The sequence below is a fragment of the Nerophis lumbriciformis genome, linkage group LG23 (genome assembly GCF_033978685.3).
Source record: "Nerophis lumbriciformis linkage group LG23, RoL_Nlum_v2.1, whole genome shotgun sequence".
NCBI lineage: Eukaryota > Metazoa > Chordata > Actinopteri > Syngnathiformes > Syngnathidae > Nerophis > Nerophis lumbriciformis.
This window is the reverse complement of record NC_084570.2, coordinates 28,089,161-28,107,817: the sequence shown is the minus strand read 5'-3', so window position 1 is coordinate 28,107,817 and position 18,657 is coordinate 28,089,161.

The following is an 18,657-nucleotide window of genomic DNA, read 5'->3' as shown; positions in this document are numbered from 1 at the left end:
GTACTCTGAGCTGCGGTTTGGCGCGTAAGCGCAAACCACAGTCAGGACCCGTCCCCCCACCCGAAGGCGGAGGGAAACTACCCTCTCGTCCACCGGGTTGAACTCCAACGTGCAGGCTCTGAGCCGGGGGGCAACAAGAATTGCCACCCCAGCCCGTCGCCTCTCATTGCCGGCAACGCCAGAGTGGAAGAGAGTCCAGCCCCTCTCGAGAGAACTGGTTCCAGAGCCCTTGCTGTGCGTCGAAGTGAGTCCGACTATATCTAGCCGGAACTTCTCAACCTCGCGCACTAGCTCAGGCTCCTTCCCCCCAGCGAGGTGACGTTCCACGTCCCAAGAGCTAGCTTCTGTAGCCGAGGATCGGACCATCAAGTGCCCTGCCGTCGGCTGCCGCCCAGCTCACAATGCACCCGACCTCTATGGCCCCTGCTATGGGTGGTGAGCCCATTGGAGGGGGGACCCACGTTGCCTCTTCGGGCTGTGCCCGGCCGGGCCCCATGGGGACAGGCCCGGCCAGCAGGCGCTCGCCATCGTGCCCCACCTCCGGGCCCAGCTCCAGAGGGGGCCCCGGTGACCCGCGTCCGGGCGAGGGAAATCTGGGTCCTTTATTTTTATTCGTCATGGAGGTCTTCGAGCTGCTCTTTGTCTGATCCCTCACCTAGGACCAAACATTTATTACTAACAAATGTGACCATACCAACACATTCATTACTAACAAATGTGACCATACATAAACATTTATTACTAACAAATGTGACCATACCTAAACATGTATTACTAACAAATGTGACCATACCTAAACATGTATTACTAACAAATGTGACCATACCTAAACATTTATTACTAACAAATGTGACCATACCAACACATTTATTGCTAACAAATGTGACCATACCTAAACATTTATTACTAACAAATGTGACCATACCTAAACATTTATTACTAACAAATGTGACCATACCAACACATTTATTGCTAACAAATGTGACCATACCAACACATTTATTACTAACAAATGTGACCATACCTAAACATTTATGACTAACAAATGTGACCATACCTAAACATTTATTACTAACAAATGTGACCATACCTATACATTTATTACTAACAAATGTGACCATACCTAAACATTTATTACTAACAAATGTGACCAAAATTAAACATTTATTTCTAACAAATGTGACCATACTTAAACATTTATTTCTAACAAATGTGACCAAACCAAAACATTTATTAACAACAAATGTTACCATAGTAACACATTTTTTACTAACAAATGTGACCATACCTAAACATTTATTACCAACAAATGTGACCATACCTAAACATTTATTACTAACAAATGTGACCATACCAACACATTTATTACTAACAAATGTGACCATACATAAACATGTATTACTAACAAATGTGACCATACCTAAACATTTATTACTAACAAATGTGACCATACCTAAACATTTATTACTAACAAATGTGACCATACCAACACATTTATTGCTAACAAATGTGACCATACCTAAACATTTATTACTAACAAATGTGACCATACCTAAACATTTATTACTAACAAATGTGACCATACCAACACATTTATTGCTAACAAATGTGACCATACCAACACATTTATTACTAACAAATGTGACCATACCTAAACATTTATGACTAACAAATGTGACCATACCTAAACATTTATTACTAACAAATGTGACCATACCTATACATTTATTACTAACAAATGTGACCATACCTAAACATTTATTACTAACAAATGTGACCAAAATTAAACATTTATTTCTAACAAATGTGACCATACTTAAACATTTATTTCTAACAAATGTGACCAAACCAAAACATTTATTAACAACAAATGTTACCATAGTAACACATTTTTTACTAACAAATGTGACCATACCTAAACATTTATTACCAGCAAATGTGACCATACCTAAACATTTATTACTAACAAATGTGACCATACCAACACATTTATTACTAACAAATGTGACCATACATAAACATGTATTACTAACAAATGTGACCATACCTAAACATTTATTACTAACAAATGTGACCATACCTAAACATTTATTACTAACAAATGTGACCATACCAACACATTTATTGCTAACAAATGTGACCATACCAACACATTTATTACTAACAAATGTGACCATACCAACACATTTATTACTAACAAATGTGACCATACCAAAACATTTATTACTAACAAATGTGACCATACCAAAATATTTATTTCTAACAAATGTGACCATACCTAAACCTACTGTATATGAATACCTCTGTTGTATTCTTGACAGTTTTGTATGGTTACTCGGTGTATACTGTACCGTACTATATATATATAAACCCTCCTTTGATTTGTACTGTAGAATGCAAAGGAGGGTTTGATGATTGGGTAGAACATGACTAATATTACTCTACATACCTACATACAGTCAGCACTGTGTATGTGAAGGTACACGTGTGTATTCATATCTCACCATTTCTTTACGGCCGTGTTAGTGCGCTCGCATATTGTCCTCCACGTGTGCCTGCTTCCCCCCACTTGAAGGTGTCGTAATGAGTCATCAGGGAGAGCTGACGTGAATTATTAATATTCAATCACCACGCTCCTGGTGTATTAACAGTTTGGAGAAATCTGAGAGAGTGACATCTGGAAGAAGTGGTGCAAAGCATACGCTGGACAAGGTGGGAGGTGACATGTACATTTATTTGTACCAATCAAAAAGCCTCTTGCTGATGAATATTTTGTAGAGTTTGAAATGTTTTTTTCCCCTGCCATAGAGATATGTTGGTTATGAAAACGAAGTCATACATGTTCAATAAATAAATACCCTTGACAGTTCAATAATAAGGTTGTTTGAATCAAACTAAGATGTCTCAGACTACCTACACCCCCTGTCAATATTGCAAAATGGTGGGTTCTGCCTGGATAGCGGCAATACCTAACTTCGACACAGATGTCATAAAGCCACCGCAGCTCTCATTTTAGCAGTTCGGAACGAGGACAAAGTGATAAAATTGATAAATAATAAATCCATCTGTGGCAGCATAGGAGAAAGTTATGTCCAAGTTTCACTTTTGTGCCTCCTTGCACATAACTGTGGTGCGTTCAAGGACCCTCGATTGAAATGAGAAAGCAAGGCATCACTTGGTTTTAAAGACAGGGGAGACTTGGCCCCGAAGAGATGCACTAATAATAATAAAATGCTAATAATAATGATAATGATGTATTGTTATGATTCATTTTACCCACAGAGGATAATCATCTGCTTCTTCCTACTCTTTTTCAAGCATGTTTTAATGCGAAACTGGACATATGTGAACCATACTGTAACTGTATGCATGTTCGAAATAAGTTAAAACCATAATCTATGCGTATCAGCTAATCTTTACACTCTGAATGAAAGGAAACATTTATATAAGTGAGTAATGATAGCTTGCATGATTATTTAAATTCATAATCATTTTATTAATTTTTTTTATGGAACTTTTATGTATAAAAAAAAATATATTTGCTGGGGTTGTCTGGATATGTTAATCGTTGAAAAACTTTTTCCACTGAGGGCCAGAGACTGACAAGTCAGAGGATACGGGGGCCATTTTGGTAGTTTTCAACTTCAAAACCACTGCAATATATAGATTGTACCGGTTATATAGATATGTATAAAACGGAAATGTTGTGAGTGCTGAACAGCCGAAGCCAAACTGAAATGCTAACAGTTAACACGCTGGCCAGATGGCGTCAGGTTTTGATAAAATATGAGCTGAAAAAGCTGGCATGCTAACAGTACTATGCTAACATACGAACAATAGCATGCTTAGAGTTAGCATTAGTGAAATACCAATACATATATATATACCTGCAACATGCGTCAAAGGAGAACTGCACTTTTTTTAAATGTTGCCTATCATTCACAATCATTATGAAAGACATGACGACGGATGTTTTATTTTTATTTTTATGAATTTTAACTATTAAATACATACGATCAAAAGTCAGCTCAATGGAGCCTATGGCAATCGCTCTATTCTGCCTATGAAACCCAAAAAACCCTCCAAACACCTCCATTAAAGTTTTATATACATGATGTAAGTATATATGTTATGTCGTAACATTCATTATAACTTTTAATATTTATGTATTTTGATCATTTTAAGCATTAATTAAAAAAAAAAGCAACACAATGTTCACTTTTTTTTCAACAACATCACTGATTTTGACTCACTACAGACTTCATGAGAGCCAACAAACATAATAAAACATCACTTACTGTACAATGTCTGCTGTCATTGGGATGCCGACTGATAGAATCTTGTTATATTCCCATTTAGATGAAGAATGACTCATAATCCTCATGAAGAAAAGGGGGGTGGAACCAAGCGTTTTTTCATGTCTTTCTCGCCATTTCTGGGTTTAAATTGGCTGTCAAAGTGTACGAACTTGTCAGAATACCTACTCATCCTTCTACTATATAGGTGAAAAGCATGATTTATGATCTAAAATAAACTTTGACGAGCATGGAAACGAGGAAGCAGCTGATCAGTCGATCATGTAAACATTTGCACACAAGCTTTAGTCCCCCTGTGTCAGCATTTATGATAACAATATCACTAATACTTATTAATGTTCAAGTCACTAAATGTAAATTGAGTATTGTTGACGCTTTTTTGATGATTATTTATTAGGTTTTATGGGTGGAACAGAGAACTTCCCATTGGCTCTGCTGTAAGATGAGTTTTATTTACGAGTTAGAATGTATAAAAAAAATAAATACATCCATTGTCATGTCTCTTATAATGATTGTGAACAATAGGCAAAATTCCAAAAAAAAGTGCAGTTCCACTATAAGTACCAAAATATATTACTTTGAGGTGTGTAGCTGAAAAACGTGTTTAAAATATTAGCAGGCTAACATGAGCATGCGTCAAGTACCAAAAATCATGACTGAGGTGTATACCTGCAAAGAAGAAATGCTAGCGTACTAGCATTAGCATGCAAAGAGATATCATTCGTCAAGTAACATAAAGTTTGATGCTGAGGTGTGTACCTGCAAAGTTAGCATACGAGCTAATGTTAAAATGCTAACACTTGTGCCGTGGGCCGTTAAAAAAAAAACAGCCACAAGCCGCACTTTGGTCACCCCTGATGTGTGAAGTGTGTGTGTATGGGGCTAGGTTTAGGCTGGGATGGGGGGGCTCTTTAGGGGTCCTACGTGTGGGGGGCCCCATGTTTGCAGCCCTCCATATAATAGGTCTGTGAAGATGTTTGTCAATGAAAAGGAATTTGTGTGAGACAGGCCAAAGTGGACTGCTGAGAGCTGCGTTCAGAGCAGATGAAATGAAGGTTTTGTTCACTTTGCTCCAGATGTTGGCGCTATGTGTTTTATTTTGACATTCTTGGCCACTGGCCTGTGTATATATATAGGATTGGGCAGGGAGTATATAATATCAGTGGAAAAGGCTGCGGTCTGGTACCTTTTAAATAACATTTCCTCCTTCTTCTACCGCTCTCCTGTTTTTCTTTCCATTTTGTCTTTTATTCGGAAGGTGGGGATGTTTAGAAAAGCGCTCAAATGAGGCTGACTGCGGAGCTGGGGGGGAGGCTGGAGACCCCCGAAACACACACGGAAAACATACATGTGGAGCAAAATGGACTAGGGTCACTCGGGCAAACTGCATCTCAGGGTGGCCCTGCCCGGACTGTGAAGGATGTACTTCTTGGTCCAGTGCCAGGGATTATCCAGAGGGGGCTTACAGGGACCTGCAACCTGATTTATTTCTCAACACACGTGGTCCCCAGCATGCTAAAGTCTGCGCAGACTTGTCGAGTGGAAATACGCCCGTGGGGGTTCAAAATGTCTCCGTCCTGCGGTGGCCCACTGATGCTGGGCTCACTGTCCATGGTTGAAGACGTTTTTTAAATGTCCCGCTACTAGAAATCCTCTCCTCAGGGGCCTCATGTAACTCGAGTTGTTCCTACTAAAGATAGACAATCCAGAAAAGTGCGCACGCCAGTAAAACTTCAGATGTATTGAAGCAGGGGTGTCCGAACTTTTGGGCTAAAAAAAATTATATATGTTTGTTTGTCACAGAAAACATTCATGAAGTTTGGTTCTTTTATGAATTTATTATGGGTCTACTGAAATTGTGACCATATCTGCTGGGTCAAAAGTATACATACAGCAACATACATTATTAATTTTGGTGATGTAGAAAAGTTACAATCAAATCAAATGAGCTTCATGACATGGCCTCTTAACTTCATGTGAGTGATTATGATTGATGACACCTGTTGACTTCTCTGAGCCCATTTAAAAAGGGCTCATGTGATGCAGTCATTAGACTCAGTTACAAACGCGACAATGGGAAAGTCAAAGGAACTCGGCACAGATCTGAAAAAACGAATCATTGACTTGAACAAGTCAGGAAATTCACTTGGAGCCATTTCAAAGCAGCTTAAGTTCCCAAGAGCAACTGTGCAGACAATTGTTTGGAAGTATAAAGTGCATGGCACAGTTTTGCCACTGCCGCGATCAGGAAGAAAACGCAAGCTACCACCTGCTGCTGAGTGAAAATTGGTCAGGATGATCAAGAGTCGACCGAGAACCACCAAAAAGCAGGTCTGCAATGAATTGGAAGCTGCTGGAACACCGGTGTCAGTGTCCACAGTTAAGCGTGTTTTGCATCGCCATTGACTGAGAGGCTACCATGCAAGAAGGAAGCCCTTGCTCCAGAAGCGACACCTTAAGGCTTGTCTAAAGTTTGCTGCTGTTCACATGGACGAAGATAATACCTTCTGGAGGAAAGTTCTGTGGTCAGATGAAACAAAAATTGAGCTGTTTGGCCACAATACCCAGCAATATGTTTGGAGAAGAAAAGGTGAGGCCTTTAATCCCAGGAACACCACCCTACCGTCAAGCATGGTGGTGGTAGTATTATGCTCTGAGCCTGTTTTGCTGCCAATGGAACTGGTGCTTTACAGAGAGTAAATGGCACAATGAACCAGGAGGATTACTTCCAAATTCTTCAGGACAACCTAAAATCATCAGCCCGGAGGTTGGGTCATGGGCGCAGTTGGGTGTTCCAACAGGACAATGACCCTAAACACACGTCAACAGTGGTAAAGGAATGGCTAAATCAGGCTAGAATTAAGGTTTTAGAATGGCCTTCCCAAAGTTCTGACTTAAACCCCATTGAGAACATGTGGACAATGCTGAAGAAACAAGTCTAGGTCAAAAAACCAACACATTTAGCTGAACTGCACCAATTTTGTCAAGAGGAGTTGTCAAAAATTCAAGCAGAAGCTTGCCAGAAGCTTGTGGATGGCTACCAAAAGCGCCTTATTGCAGTGAAACTTGCCAAAGGACATGTAACCAAATATTAACATTGCTGTATGTATACTTTTGACCCAGCAGATTTGCTCACATTTTCAGTAGACCCATAATAAATTCATAAAAGAACCAAACTTCATGAATGTATTTTGTGACCAACAATTATGTGCTCCAATCACACTCTATCACAAAAAAATATGAGTTGTAGAAATTATTGGAAACTCAAAACAGCCATGACATTATGTTCTTTACAAATGTATGTAAACATGTGACCACGACTGTATATACACACAGATATATGTGTATGTATATATATATATATATATATATATATATATATATATATATATATATATATATATATATATATATATATATATATATATATATATGTGTGTGTATATATATATATATATATATATATATATATATATATATATATATATATATATATATATATATATATATATATATATATATGTGTATATATATATATATATATATATATATATATATATATATATATATATATATATATATATATATATATATATTTATATATTAGTGTTGTAACAATACCAATATTTTGGTACTTTTCGGTACTTTTTTCAAAAAAGTTAGTAAAAAATATGCAGTCAAAGGCTGGACTCCAGGGAGGGGGTCCAGACTGAGGCCAAGGAAAAAAAACTCATAGCCATAGCTCACATAAACACGTTACATAGAATCAACAAAACTTGCAATCAAGCTGTTGAAGGCGTGGGGTGGGGTGTGCATATGCTCATTGATTTTGTCTATTAATCGAGAGTCCAGCTAATCAATTCCATGTCTGGTGTTTAGATTTGTATTTAAATTAGTAATAATATAATTAGATATTACGTGTATGTGAAGGTTTGACTCCTGCCTTGTTTACTTCCTTGATGATCTCCTTAAAGTTTTGTAATCAATCAAATATATCAAATGCGCCAAACGTGGATAAGTGTGGAGAGAGTCTTTTGCATGTTTCCCATCATGAATTGCAGTGGTTTTTAAGTGGGTATAATTTTGAATTATGCATGGAGCTTGTGTGTTGGTTTGTTTTGCGCCAGTGGGAAAGGTTGTTTGGATAGGGTCATATATAAAAATGCTGTGCTGCACAATTCATGGTCATTAACTGGAATTGTGCATGTTGTCCACCAGATGGCGAGAAAGCTGCATCAATTATATTGTCAGATGTTTGAAATTAAGTTGGAGGCTCCCCACGGCCCAAAATGAACACGCCGCCGGTTCGTAGTTTGGACACGCCTGTGTCTGCACGTATAAATCCAAGCACACTTCTTTTTTTCCATGGTTGGTGTCAGGGGTTACAACGCCCAGGTTACAAATGATATTGAAAGTAGCCATGTGGTTGAACTCTGCACGCTGGGGCCAATCACAAGTCAGTAGGAGGTGCTTCTTTCTGGTGTTTGGAGCGATCGCCAGCGGGTTTGAAATTGCCGTGTGCTGCGGAAAGACAAAAAGATATTGTCGAAATAAAGATATACTGTGATCCTTCCTGCCCCCCTTTAATTGACCTGTGAATCCTTTAAATGTAAACATGCCAGCATGTCACAAAGGGTTAGTTGGATGACTCAATTTATTAATACAACCCGGGGAGCTTCTTGTGCTAGCAGCTGTATACGTGCCACCTGACATGGCCAAGGAGTCTCAGGAACACATTTTGACAGCAGGAAGTGGCCTAAAAAAATAATATATTCCTCATAAATATTCAATGCATTGGCGAAAAAGTTAATTTTGTGTCCTTGCCTCAACCTTTTTTTACATCGTTAAAATCAAACGTTGGCAAAGTATCCACAGCCTGTGGAAACGTGAAGTTGGTGTGAGGCAGCACACGTTTCCACGTCAGTCTTCATGCATCTCATGTTTGCTGTGAAAACAATGTTCATCAGTTACATTATACATGAGGCCCCGGGGCCATAAAAAACTGATATCATTATACTTGTTATCATCATACATGGCATAATCATACATAACATTATCATACATGGTATCATCATACATTGCATCATCATACATAATATCATACATGTATCATCATACATGGTATCATCATACATGGTATCATCATACATATCTTCATCATACATATCATCATACATGATATCATCATACATCATATCATCATACATACCATCATACATGGTATCATCATACATATCATCATCATACATCATATCATCATACATGATATCATCATACATATCATACATGGTATCATCATACATATCGTCATACATATCATACATGGTATCATCATACATAGTATCATACATGTATCATCATACATGGTATCATCATACATGGTATCATCATACATATCATCATACATGATATCATCATACATGATATCATCATACATACCATCATACATGGTATCATCATACATATCATCATCATACATGATATCATCATACATGATATCATACATAATATCATCATACATATCATACATGGTATCATCATACATATCATCATCATACATATCATATATGTATCATCATGCATAGTATCATTATACACATCATCATCATACATATCATACATGTATCATCATACAGGGTATCATCATACATGATATCATCATACATACACATCATCATACATGTATCATCATACAGGGTATCATCATACATGATATCATATGTGGTACCCTCATACATGATATCATCATGCATGGTATCATAATAGATGATATCATACATGATATCATCATATGTGGTACCATCATATATGATATCATCATACATGGTATCATCATGCATGATTTCATCATACATATCATCATACATGGCATCAACATACATGGTATCATCATACATGATATCATCATACATGGTATCATCATACATGGTATCATCATACATGATTTCATCATACATGGCATCAGCATACATGGTATCATCATACATGATATCATCAAACATGGTATCATCATACATGAAAAGTGCTGGTGTCTAAACATCCTCCAGACCAGTGGCTGTTCTCTCCAGAAGATGATGAGAGAGTCGCTTCGAGCGGGGGTCAAAGGTCAACGGCAGTGTGCAGGGCGAGCACGGAGGGGTGAGGGAGTGCATCTGGATCCAGATATATTTGCCAGCTAAGTTGCATGTGTTTAGTCTGCAAGAGGAGAGTGTGAAAGAGGGGAGTGGCTGTGGGCCCACAAGAGAAAAACAAAAGGAGAATGAAGGGTGTGGATTGGTGACATCATCAGCTTTCTGTAAGTTTTTACAGTATCTTTAGGAGCATTTGTGAGTTCAGAGGTCATTGACGTTCTAGTATCGTTCTTCCCAAATGTGCTTGATGGGGTTGAGGTCAAGGCTCTGGAGTTCTTTCACACCACACTCCACCATGCGTCCCTTAATGTACTACACACCTAGAAGATGTCTCTTATGAGAGGGATCTTACCTTGTAGTCCTGGTCCAGAACTATGACACAGGTGCCAAAGTCAGCCTTAGAGGGGACCTTTTATGAGTCAATACATTTTATTTTACATTTTTTCATACAAAAAAAGCACATCTGCATTTTTCGATGTGAAAATATAATCTCCATTTTTTTCTCAAAAAATTCGGTTTGCGATTTTTCCCCTACTTTTTAAAGAAACCATTGAACAAAATGACAGAGTTTTGCTTTTATTAGATCATGGCATCATCATCATACATGATATCATCAAACATGGTATCATCATAAATGATATCATCATACATGGCATCATCATACATGGTATCATCATACATGGTATCATACTTGGTATCATCATACATGATATCATCATACATTGCTTCATCATACATGGTATCATACATGGTATCATCATACATGGCATCATCATACATGGTATCATCACACATTGTATCATCATACATGTTATCCTCACACATGATATCATACATGGTATCATTACACAAGGTATCATCACACATGGCATCATCATACATGGTATCATACATAGTGTCATCATACATGACATCATCATACATGATATCATCATACATGGTATCATCATACATGGCATCAGTATACATGGCATCATCATACATGATATCATCATACATGATATCCTTATACATGACATCATCATACATGATATCATCTTACATGATATCATCATACATGGTATCATTATACATGATAACATCGTACGTGATATCATCATACATTGTATCATCATACATGATATCATCATACACAATATCATCATACATGGTATCATTATACATGATATCATCATACATGGCCTCATCATACATGGCATCATCATACATGGCATCATCATACATGGTATCATCACACATGGTATCATCATACATGGCATCATCATACATGTTATCACCATAAATGATATCATCATTCATGGTATCATCATATGTGGTATCATCATACATGATATCATCATACATAGCTGCTGTAAATGATTCCATCACAGTAAGCTACTTTTTAGCCAGAGTTAGTTGTTGTTATTACGTCTTGTTCACTTGGGAAAAAGTTGTATTTCCCACACTCGACTGGAGGCTTCAGTTTCAGAGGCAAGAACAAGTTTGTTGTGCTGCTGCCTTCTTGAAACTAACTTTGCAGCGTGCGGTCATTTGTTCCACGCCTGTTGCCGCAAAACCAAACCACTGACAACACTTTTCTTTTCTTTGGAGCAAACGTCTCGTTAGCGTTATCATTAGCCGTGTTTTGCTGGTTGTGTGAATCTATCTCCCTGATGAAATAAGGGGGAAGCTCCTAGTGGCACGAACTCTGAGCAAGAGGGGGATAAAATCGATTTTGTTAGAAATGTATCAATACAATTGATATATATGGCCGAATGTGAACTCAACAAAGTGTATATTTTTAGTGGAATCTAAGTGTTTGTTTTTTTTGTTGTGTGTCTCACAAACTCACTAGCCCCTCCCCCTTCTCTGCAGGTTTCAGACAACAGAGTCAGACTCCTCTTGACCTCTGCGTTCCTCAGCCCCACACCCAAGTAAGACCACACACACACACACACACACACACACACACACACACACACACACACACACACACACACACACACACACACACACACACACACGCACACACACACATATTTAGCTCATAACCCTAAAAGCGAGCCAACCCTTAAAGGGGAACTGCACTTTCTTTGGAATTTTGTTTATCGTTCACAATCATTATGAGAACAAGAGGACAAAAGGTTTTTCTAATTTTTTTTCGCTTTCTAACATGTAGACATTGTCTCGTTCTCAATGGCTAGCAATGCAGCTAATTTTAGCAATCAATTCTACCTCTAAATCACTCTAAAAATGCATTCAAAAAGTGTCAACAATACTTCATTTATGTTCTGTAACCTGTATAATAACCAAACTGTAGCAACATTGTTATTGTAAGAGAGAACACTGAGGAACTCTTTTTCTAGCGTACTAACACATCGACATGCTAGGGTATTAGCCGTAAAAGCTAACTACGGAAAGAGATAAGCTAGCTTCTACGTCAGCATGTTTGAGTTAGTAATACACAACACCATGTGATAGGACACCAATCTGTACTGAGTGAAAAACATGAAGAATCATATTACAGCATCTGTAAAGTATTATTTCATATTTTGTTTGTACACAGCTACCCAGACAGTGTATGTATTGTATATTGTATATGTATTAGGGCTGTGAATCTTTGGGTGTCCCACACTTCGATTCAATATCGATTCTTGGGGTCACGATTCGATTCAAAATCGATTTTTTTTTTCAATTCAACACGATTCTCGATTCAAAAACGATTTTTCCCCGATTCAAAACGATTTTCTATTCATTCAATACATAGGATTTCAGCAGGATCTACCCCAGTCTGCTGACATGCAAGCACAGTAGTAGATTTTTGTAAAAAGCTTTTATAATTGTAAAGGACAATGTTTTATCAACTGATTGCAATAATGTACATTTGTTTTAACTATTAAATGAACCAAAAAAAAAAAAAAAAAAAAAATATATATATATATATATATATATATATATATATATATATATACTTGCAGTGTGTATATTGTACATATTACATATTGTTATGGAGGTGTCTGTTACTACATTACATACATATACTTGCAGTGTGTATATTGTACATATTACATTTTGTTATGGAGGGGTCTGTTACTACATTACATACATATACTTGCAGTGTGTATATTGGACATATTACATATTGTTATGAAGGTGATTGTTACTACATTATATATATACTTGCAGTGTGTATATTGTACATATTACATATTGTTATGGAGGTGTCTGTTACTACATTACATACATATACTTGCAGTGTGTATATTGTAAATATTACATATTGTTATGAAGGTACTACATTCAGTGACGTGCGGTGAGGTTCATGGCTGGTGAGGCACTGACTTCATCACAGTCAGATTTACAAACATTTGAACCCTAAAGAGTATCTTATTCACCATTTGATTGGCAGCAGTTAACGGGTTATGTTTAAAAGCTCATACCAGCATTCTTCCCTGCTTGGCACTCAGCATCAAGGGTTGGAATTGGGGGTTAAATCACCAAAAATGATTCCCGGGCGCGGCGCCGCTGCTGCTCACTGCTCCCCTCACCTCGCAGGGGGTGATCAAGGGGATGGGTCAAATGCAGAGGACAAATTTCACCACACCTAGTGTGTGTGACAATCATTGGTACTTTAACTTAACTTTAACTTTACACATACAAACTGTAGCACACAAAAAAGCACATTTAATGAAAAAAACGTTATTATGGTCTTACCTTTACTTATAAATGAAGTCCATGCGCCGCTCCTTCTGAACAAAAGCATCGATAACTTGTTTATAGAAGTCTTCCTTATCTTTCTTCAGTTTTAAAAGTCTCTCTGTCTTGATGGAGATCTTCGTTTAATTATTACCTCCTGCTTCGATTGAAAGTCCAGTTTAGAAAACTGTTTTATTTTAGTTATGTAATCCTCCATGTTAAAAGTCCAGGCGAGAGGAAAAAATAAACGATCGCTGCTAACTGTAGCTTGTTGTCACTTATTCTGCAGCCGAGTAGTCGCAAGAATGATCCCTGGGATCACTAGCGTCCTCTACCACCATGAAGAGGGATTACTGCGAGCCTTACCCAGTGCACCTTTGCAGCCGTTTTATGATTGCTCAGCACAAGAAATACGTTACACACATACAGTTGTTGACAAAATACACTGTACATTATATACCTCAGCTAACTAAACTATGGAAATGTATGATATAATTCATATAGCAATACGGTCTCACTGCACAGCAGGCCAGCAGTTAGCCGAGTCATTGCGCAATCCATGGTGAGGCTCAACTGGCTGCTGATGTGAAAATTCAGCGATTTTGAATACAAATAATCTAAAACTGGTGAAGTTAAATGGAAAATAATTTTATAGTTTAATCACTGGATACATATAAAAATTATATATATATTTTTTCTTTTCACATTTTTTTTCTTTCCATTATGGCACGTGAGGCCCCGCCTCACCTGCCTCCCCTGACTGCACGTCACTGACTACATTATATATATACTTGCAGTGTGTATATAAAATGTTGATGGAGGGTTTTGAATTGATTTTAGCGGCTTTGAAAGCTACAACAGTGACTCCTATTATCCCCATCTTTCAAGCGTGTTTTTATCATCTTTAAAATAAAACAAAAAAACAAAAAAAAAGATGTGTGTTCTTGTCCCTCATAATGATCGTAAACAATAGTCAAATCCTGAACATGAAGTTGAGAGCAAAGCTGGCATTTTCTTTCTTATTCAAAAGTCGGTCACACAGACATCACTTTGTTCAGCTGGAATTTGGGACCCTAAGACACACACATACGTACACACACGTACACACACACGTACACACACGCACCCACACAGTATGTTACAGGGCTATATACAGTGAGAGGCGCCGCCATAACGTACGTGTGTGTCAGCAAATGGGGTACCATGTGAAGGTTGCCACGGTTGGTGACAACAATTTATCAGTAATTGTAAGTGGAGACCCACTGAACCGAGCAAAGTGAGTTTTTTTGTGTTTTTTGGACGTCAATCTTTATTGCCTGATGACCTCCGACCCCGCGCCTTGTCTGGGACCTAATCAAAGGGAGAGGAGAAAACAAGCATCCTTCAGTCATTCATCACTCCGTCGTTGTCCTGTTTTAAAAGCCTTCTGTCTGTCGTAAGGAGAAATCAATGGACGGAGGGACACAAAGAGCGCACACACGCACACACACACACACACACACACACACACACACACACACACACACACACACACACACACACACACACACACACACACACACACGCACACACACACACACACACACACACGGCATTAATGAAGTAGAAAATACAAAATAATCTTGGCACAGAACTACCAATTGTGTTTAGGGTCCAAAGTTCTTGACCTTCAGATGAAAGGAATGAAAGGGTTTGAAAACTCCAAACTGAGTTGCGCTCCTTGTTCATCTTGGAAAATATGACCACGCGACCTTCTGGACGATTGTGTGGGAGTGTATCAAGTCAATGCTGCACCTTGCGGTGTGACGCTAGGGTTGTGTTGGTCCAACACCCAATTTGTGGTCTTGCAAGTCCATTTCAGCACCATTGAAGTTGATAGAACGATCAACAATGTCTCAAAGAAAAAGGATATAAGTTGGAAGTAAGAAGCTACTTTTTGACACACTTTATAATGCAACAATATTAGTGTATTCGCTATGGTAGATGATGTGGGACAAGTATTAAAAACACCTTTCAGTATCACATAAATAACAATACATCAACAATAAATGTCAATGTTTATCTGTAAATAACAATATATCAATAATAAATGTCAGTGTTCATCTGTAAATTACAATATATACAGTAAATAATAAATGTCAGTGTTTATCTGTAAATAACAATATATTAAGAATACATGTCAATGTTTATCTGTAAATAACAATATATAAATAATAAAATGTCAGTGTTTATCTGTAATTAACAATATATCAAGAATAAATGTCAGTGTTTGTCTGTAAATGACAATACATCAATAATAAATGTCAGTGTTTATCTGTAAATAATATATCAATAATTAATGTCAGTGTTTATCTGTAGATAACATCTATAATTATTAAATGTCAGTGTTTATCTGATAATAACAATATATCAATGATACATGTCAGTTTATCTGTAAATAACAATACATCAATACTAAATGTCAGTTTATCTGTAAATAACAATATATAAATAATACATGTCAGTTTTTATCTGTAAATAACAGTATATAAATAATAAATGTCAGTGTTTATCTGTAAATAGCAATATATCAATAATACATGTCAGTGTTTATCTGTAATTAATATATTAATCATAAATGTCAGTGTTTATCTGTAAATAACAATATATAAATAATAAATATCAGTGTTTATCTGTAAATGACAATATATCAATAATAAATGTCAGTGTTTATCTGTAAATAATGTATAAATAATAAATGTCAGTATTTATCTGTAAATAACAATATATAAATAACAAATGTCAGAGTTTATCTGTAAATAACAATATACCAATGATAAATGTCAGTGTTCATCTGTAAATAATATATAAATGATAAATGTCAGTATTTATCTGTAAAACACAATATATAATAACAAATGTCAGTGTTTATCTGTAAATAATATAAATAAATAAATGATAAATGGGTTGTACTTGTATAGCGCTTTTCTACCTTCAAGGTACTCAAAGCGCTTTGACACTACTTCCACATTTACCCATTCACACACACATTCACACACACTGATGGAGGGAGCTGCCATGCAAGGCGCTAACCAGCACCTATCAGGAGCAAGGGTGAAGTGTCTTGCTCAGGACACAACGGACATGACGAGGTTGGTACTAGGTGGGGATTGAACCAGGGACCCTCGGGTCGCGCACGGCCATTCTTCCATTGCGCCACGCCGTCCCAATATATATAAATAATAAATGTCAGTATTTATCTGTAAAACACAATATATAAATAACAAATGTCAGTGTTTATTTTACGCTGGCAACACAAACACATCAGCTTTAGCGTTAGCTTGTTAGCATTAGCATTCTGTTGACTGGGGTTGAGGGAAATAACTACACAAATGGAGTGTCACTGACTACTTTTACAACATGTAATAAAGTAAATAGTAAATATCTGATGTTATTTAAATAAATAAATGATAAATGGGTTATACTTGTATAGCGCTTTTCTACCTTCAAGGTACTCAAAGCGCTTTGACAGTATTTCCACATTCACCCATTCACACACACATTCACACACTGATGGCGGGAGCTGCCATGCAAGGCGCTAATACCTTCGTACCTTTCGTTTACTGCTGTTAGGAACTCGCATGGCTGCCGTTTTTGTGACCCCAAGATGCAGGAACCAGGAGAGCGAAGAGGAGGTAATATGAGTTTTAATCTCATACAAACAGAAAATGAAGCAGTCTTGCATACAAACGTTCCAAACATAGAGTGATCTTCGAGCACTGAGGAGTGCTCGAGACAAAGCATAAATAGAACATATGCTGATTGGCAGCAGGTGTGGACCGGCTGCCAATCAACGGCTGGTGAGGGAAAAAAACAGTGCTCCGTGGAACAAACAGGAAATGGAACAAAATAAGAGCACTGACGGGAAGTAAATACAAAAACAAGGAAACAAACAGAAATTAAGTGACCGATCGTCAAAACTGCCTCCTTAATTTCACATTTATCCAACAAAATCAGAGTGGTCAGCAGCTGAGGTCGTTGCTTCGAGTCCGGCTTCGTACTCCTCTGTAAACACGTTAAAAGAGTTTGTCCATTTCTTGTAGCTTTGTGTATCGAAATGAAGTTTGTAAAAATAATCAACAACAATAAACTGCATATAGTTTAAAGACTATGGCTGAGTAAAAACACTTCAAGATATTTCCACTGATCAGCGTTCTTCAGCACAAAGATGCCCCACTAAAGTTCCTGCAACTCAAAAGTTCCTTATGTTCTTCTTTCTCTCAGTTGTCAAGTTTGTTTGTGATAGAAAAAAACAAGAAGTAAACAAGTCGCCGCGTATCCAATGTCGGTCATGTGTTTGAAACAGAAGTTTTAGGAACCCCCCAACTGTGTTCAACCAATCAGCATTGGACAGCACAGTCCGCCCCTGAAAAGGTTCCTGGTCGCCTGGAAAAGTCCCACCGAGCCAGGAAGAACTCTAAAATGTTCCTGAAGAACTAAATCTACCCGGGTAGTTTTTGGTGGAAACACGGGGAACTTTATTTACTGGAGAAGTT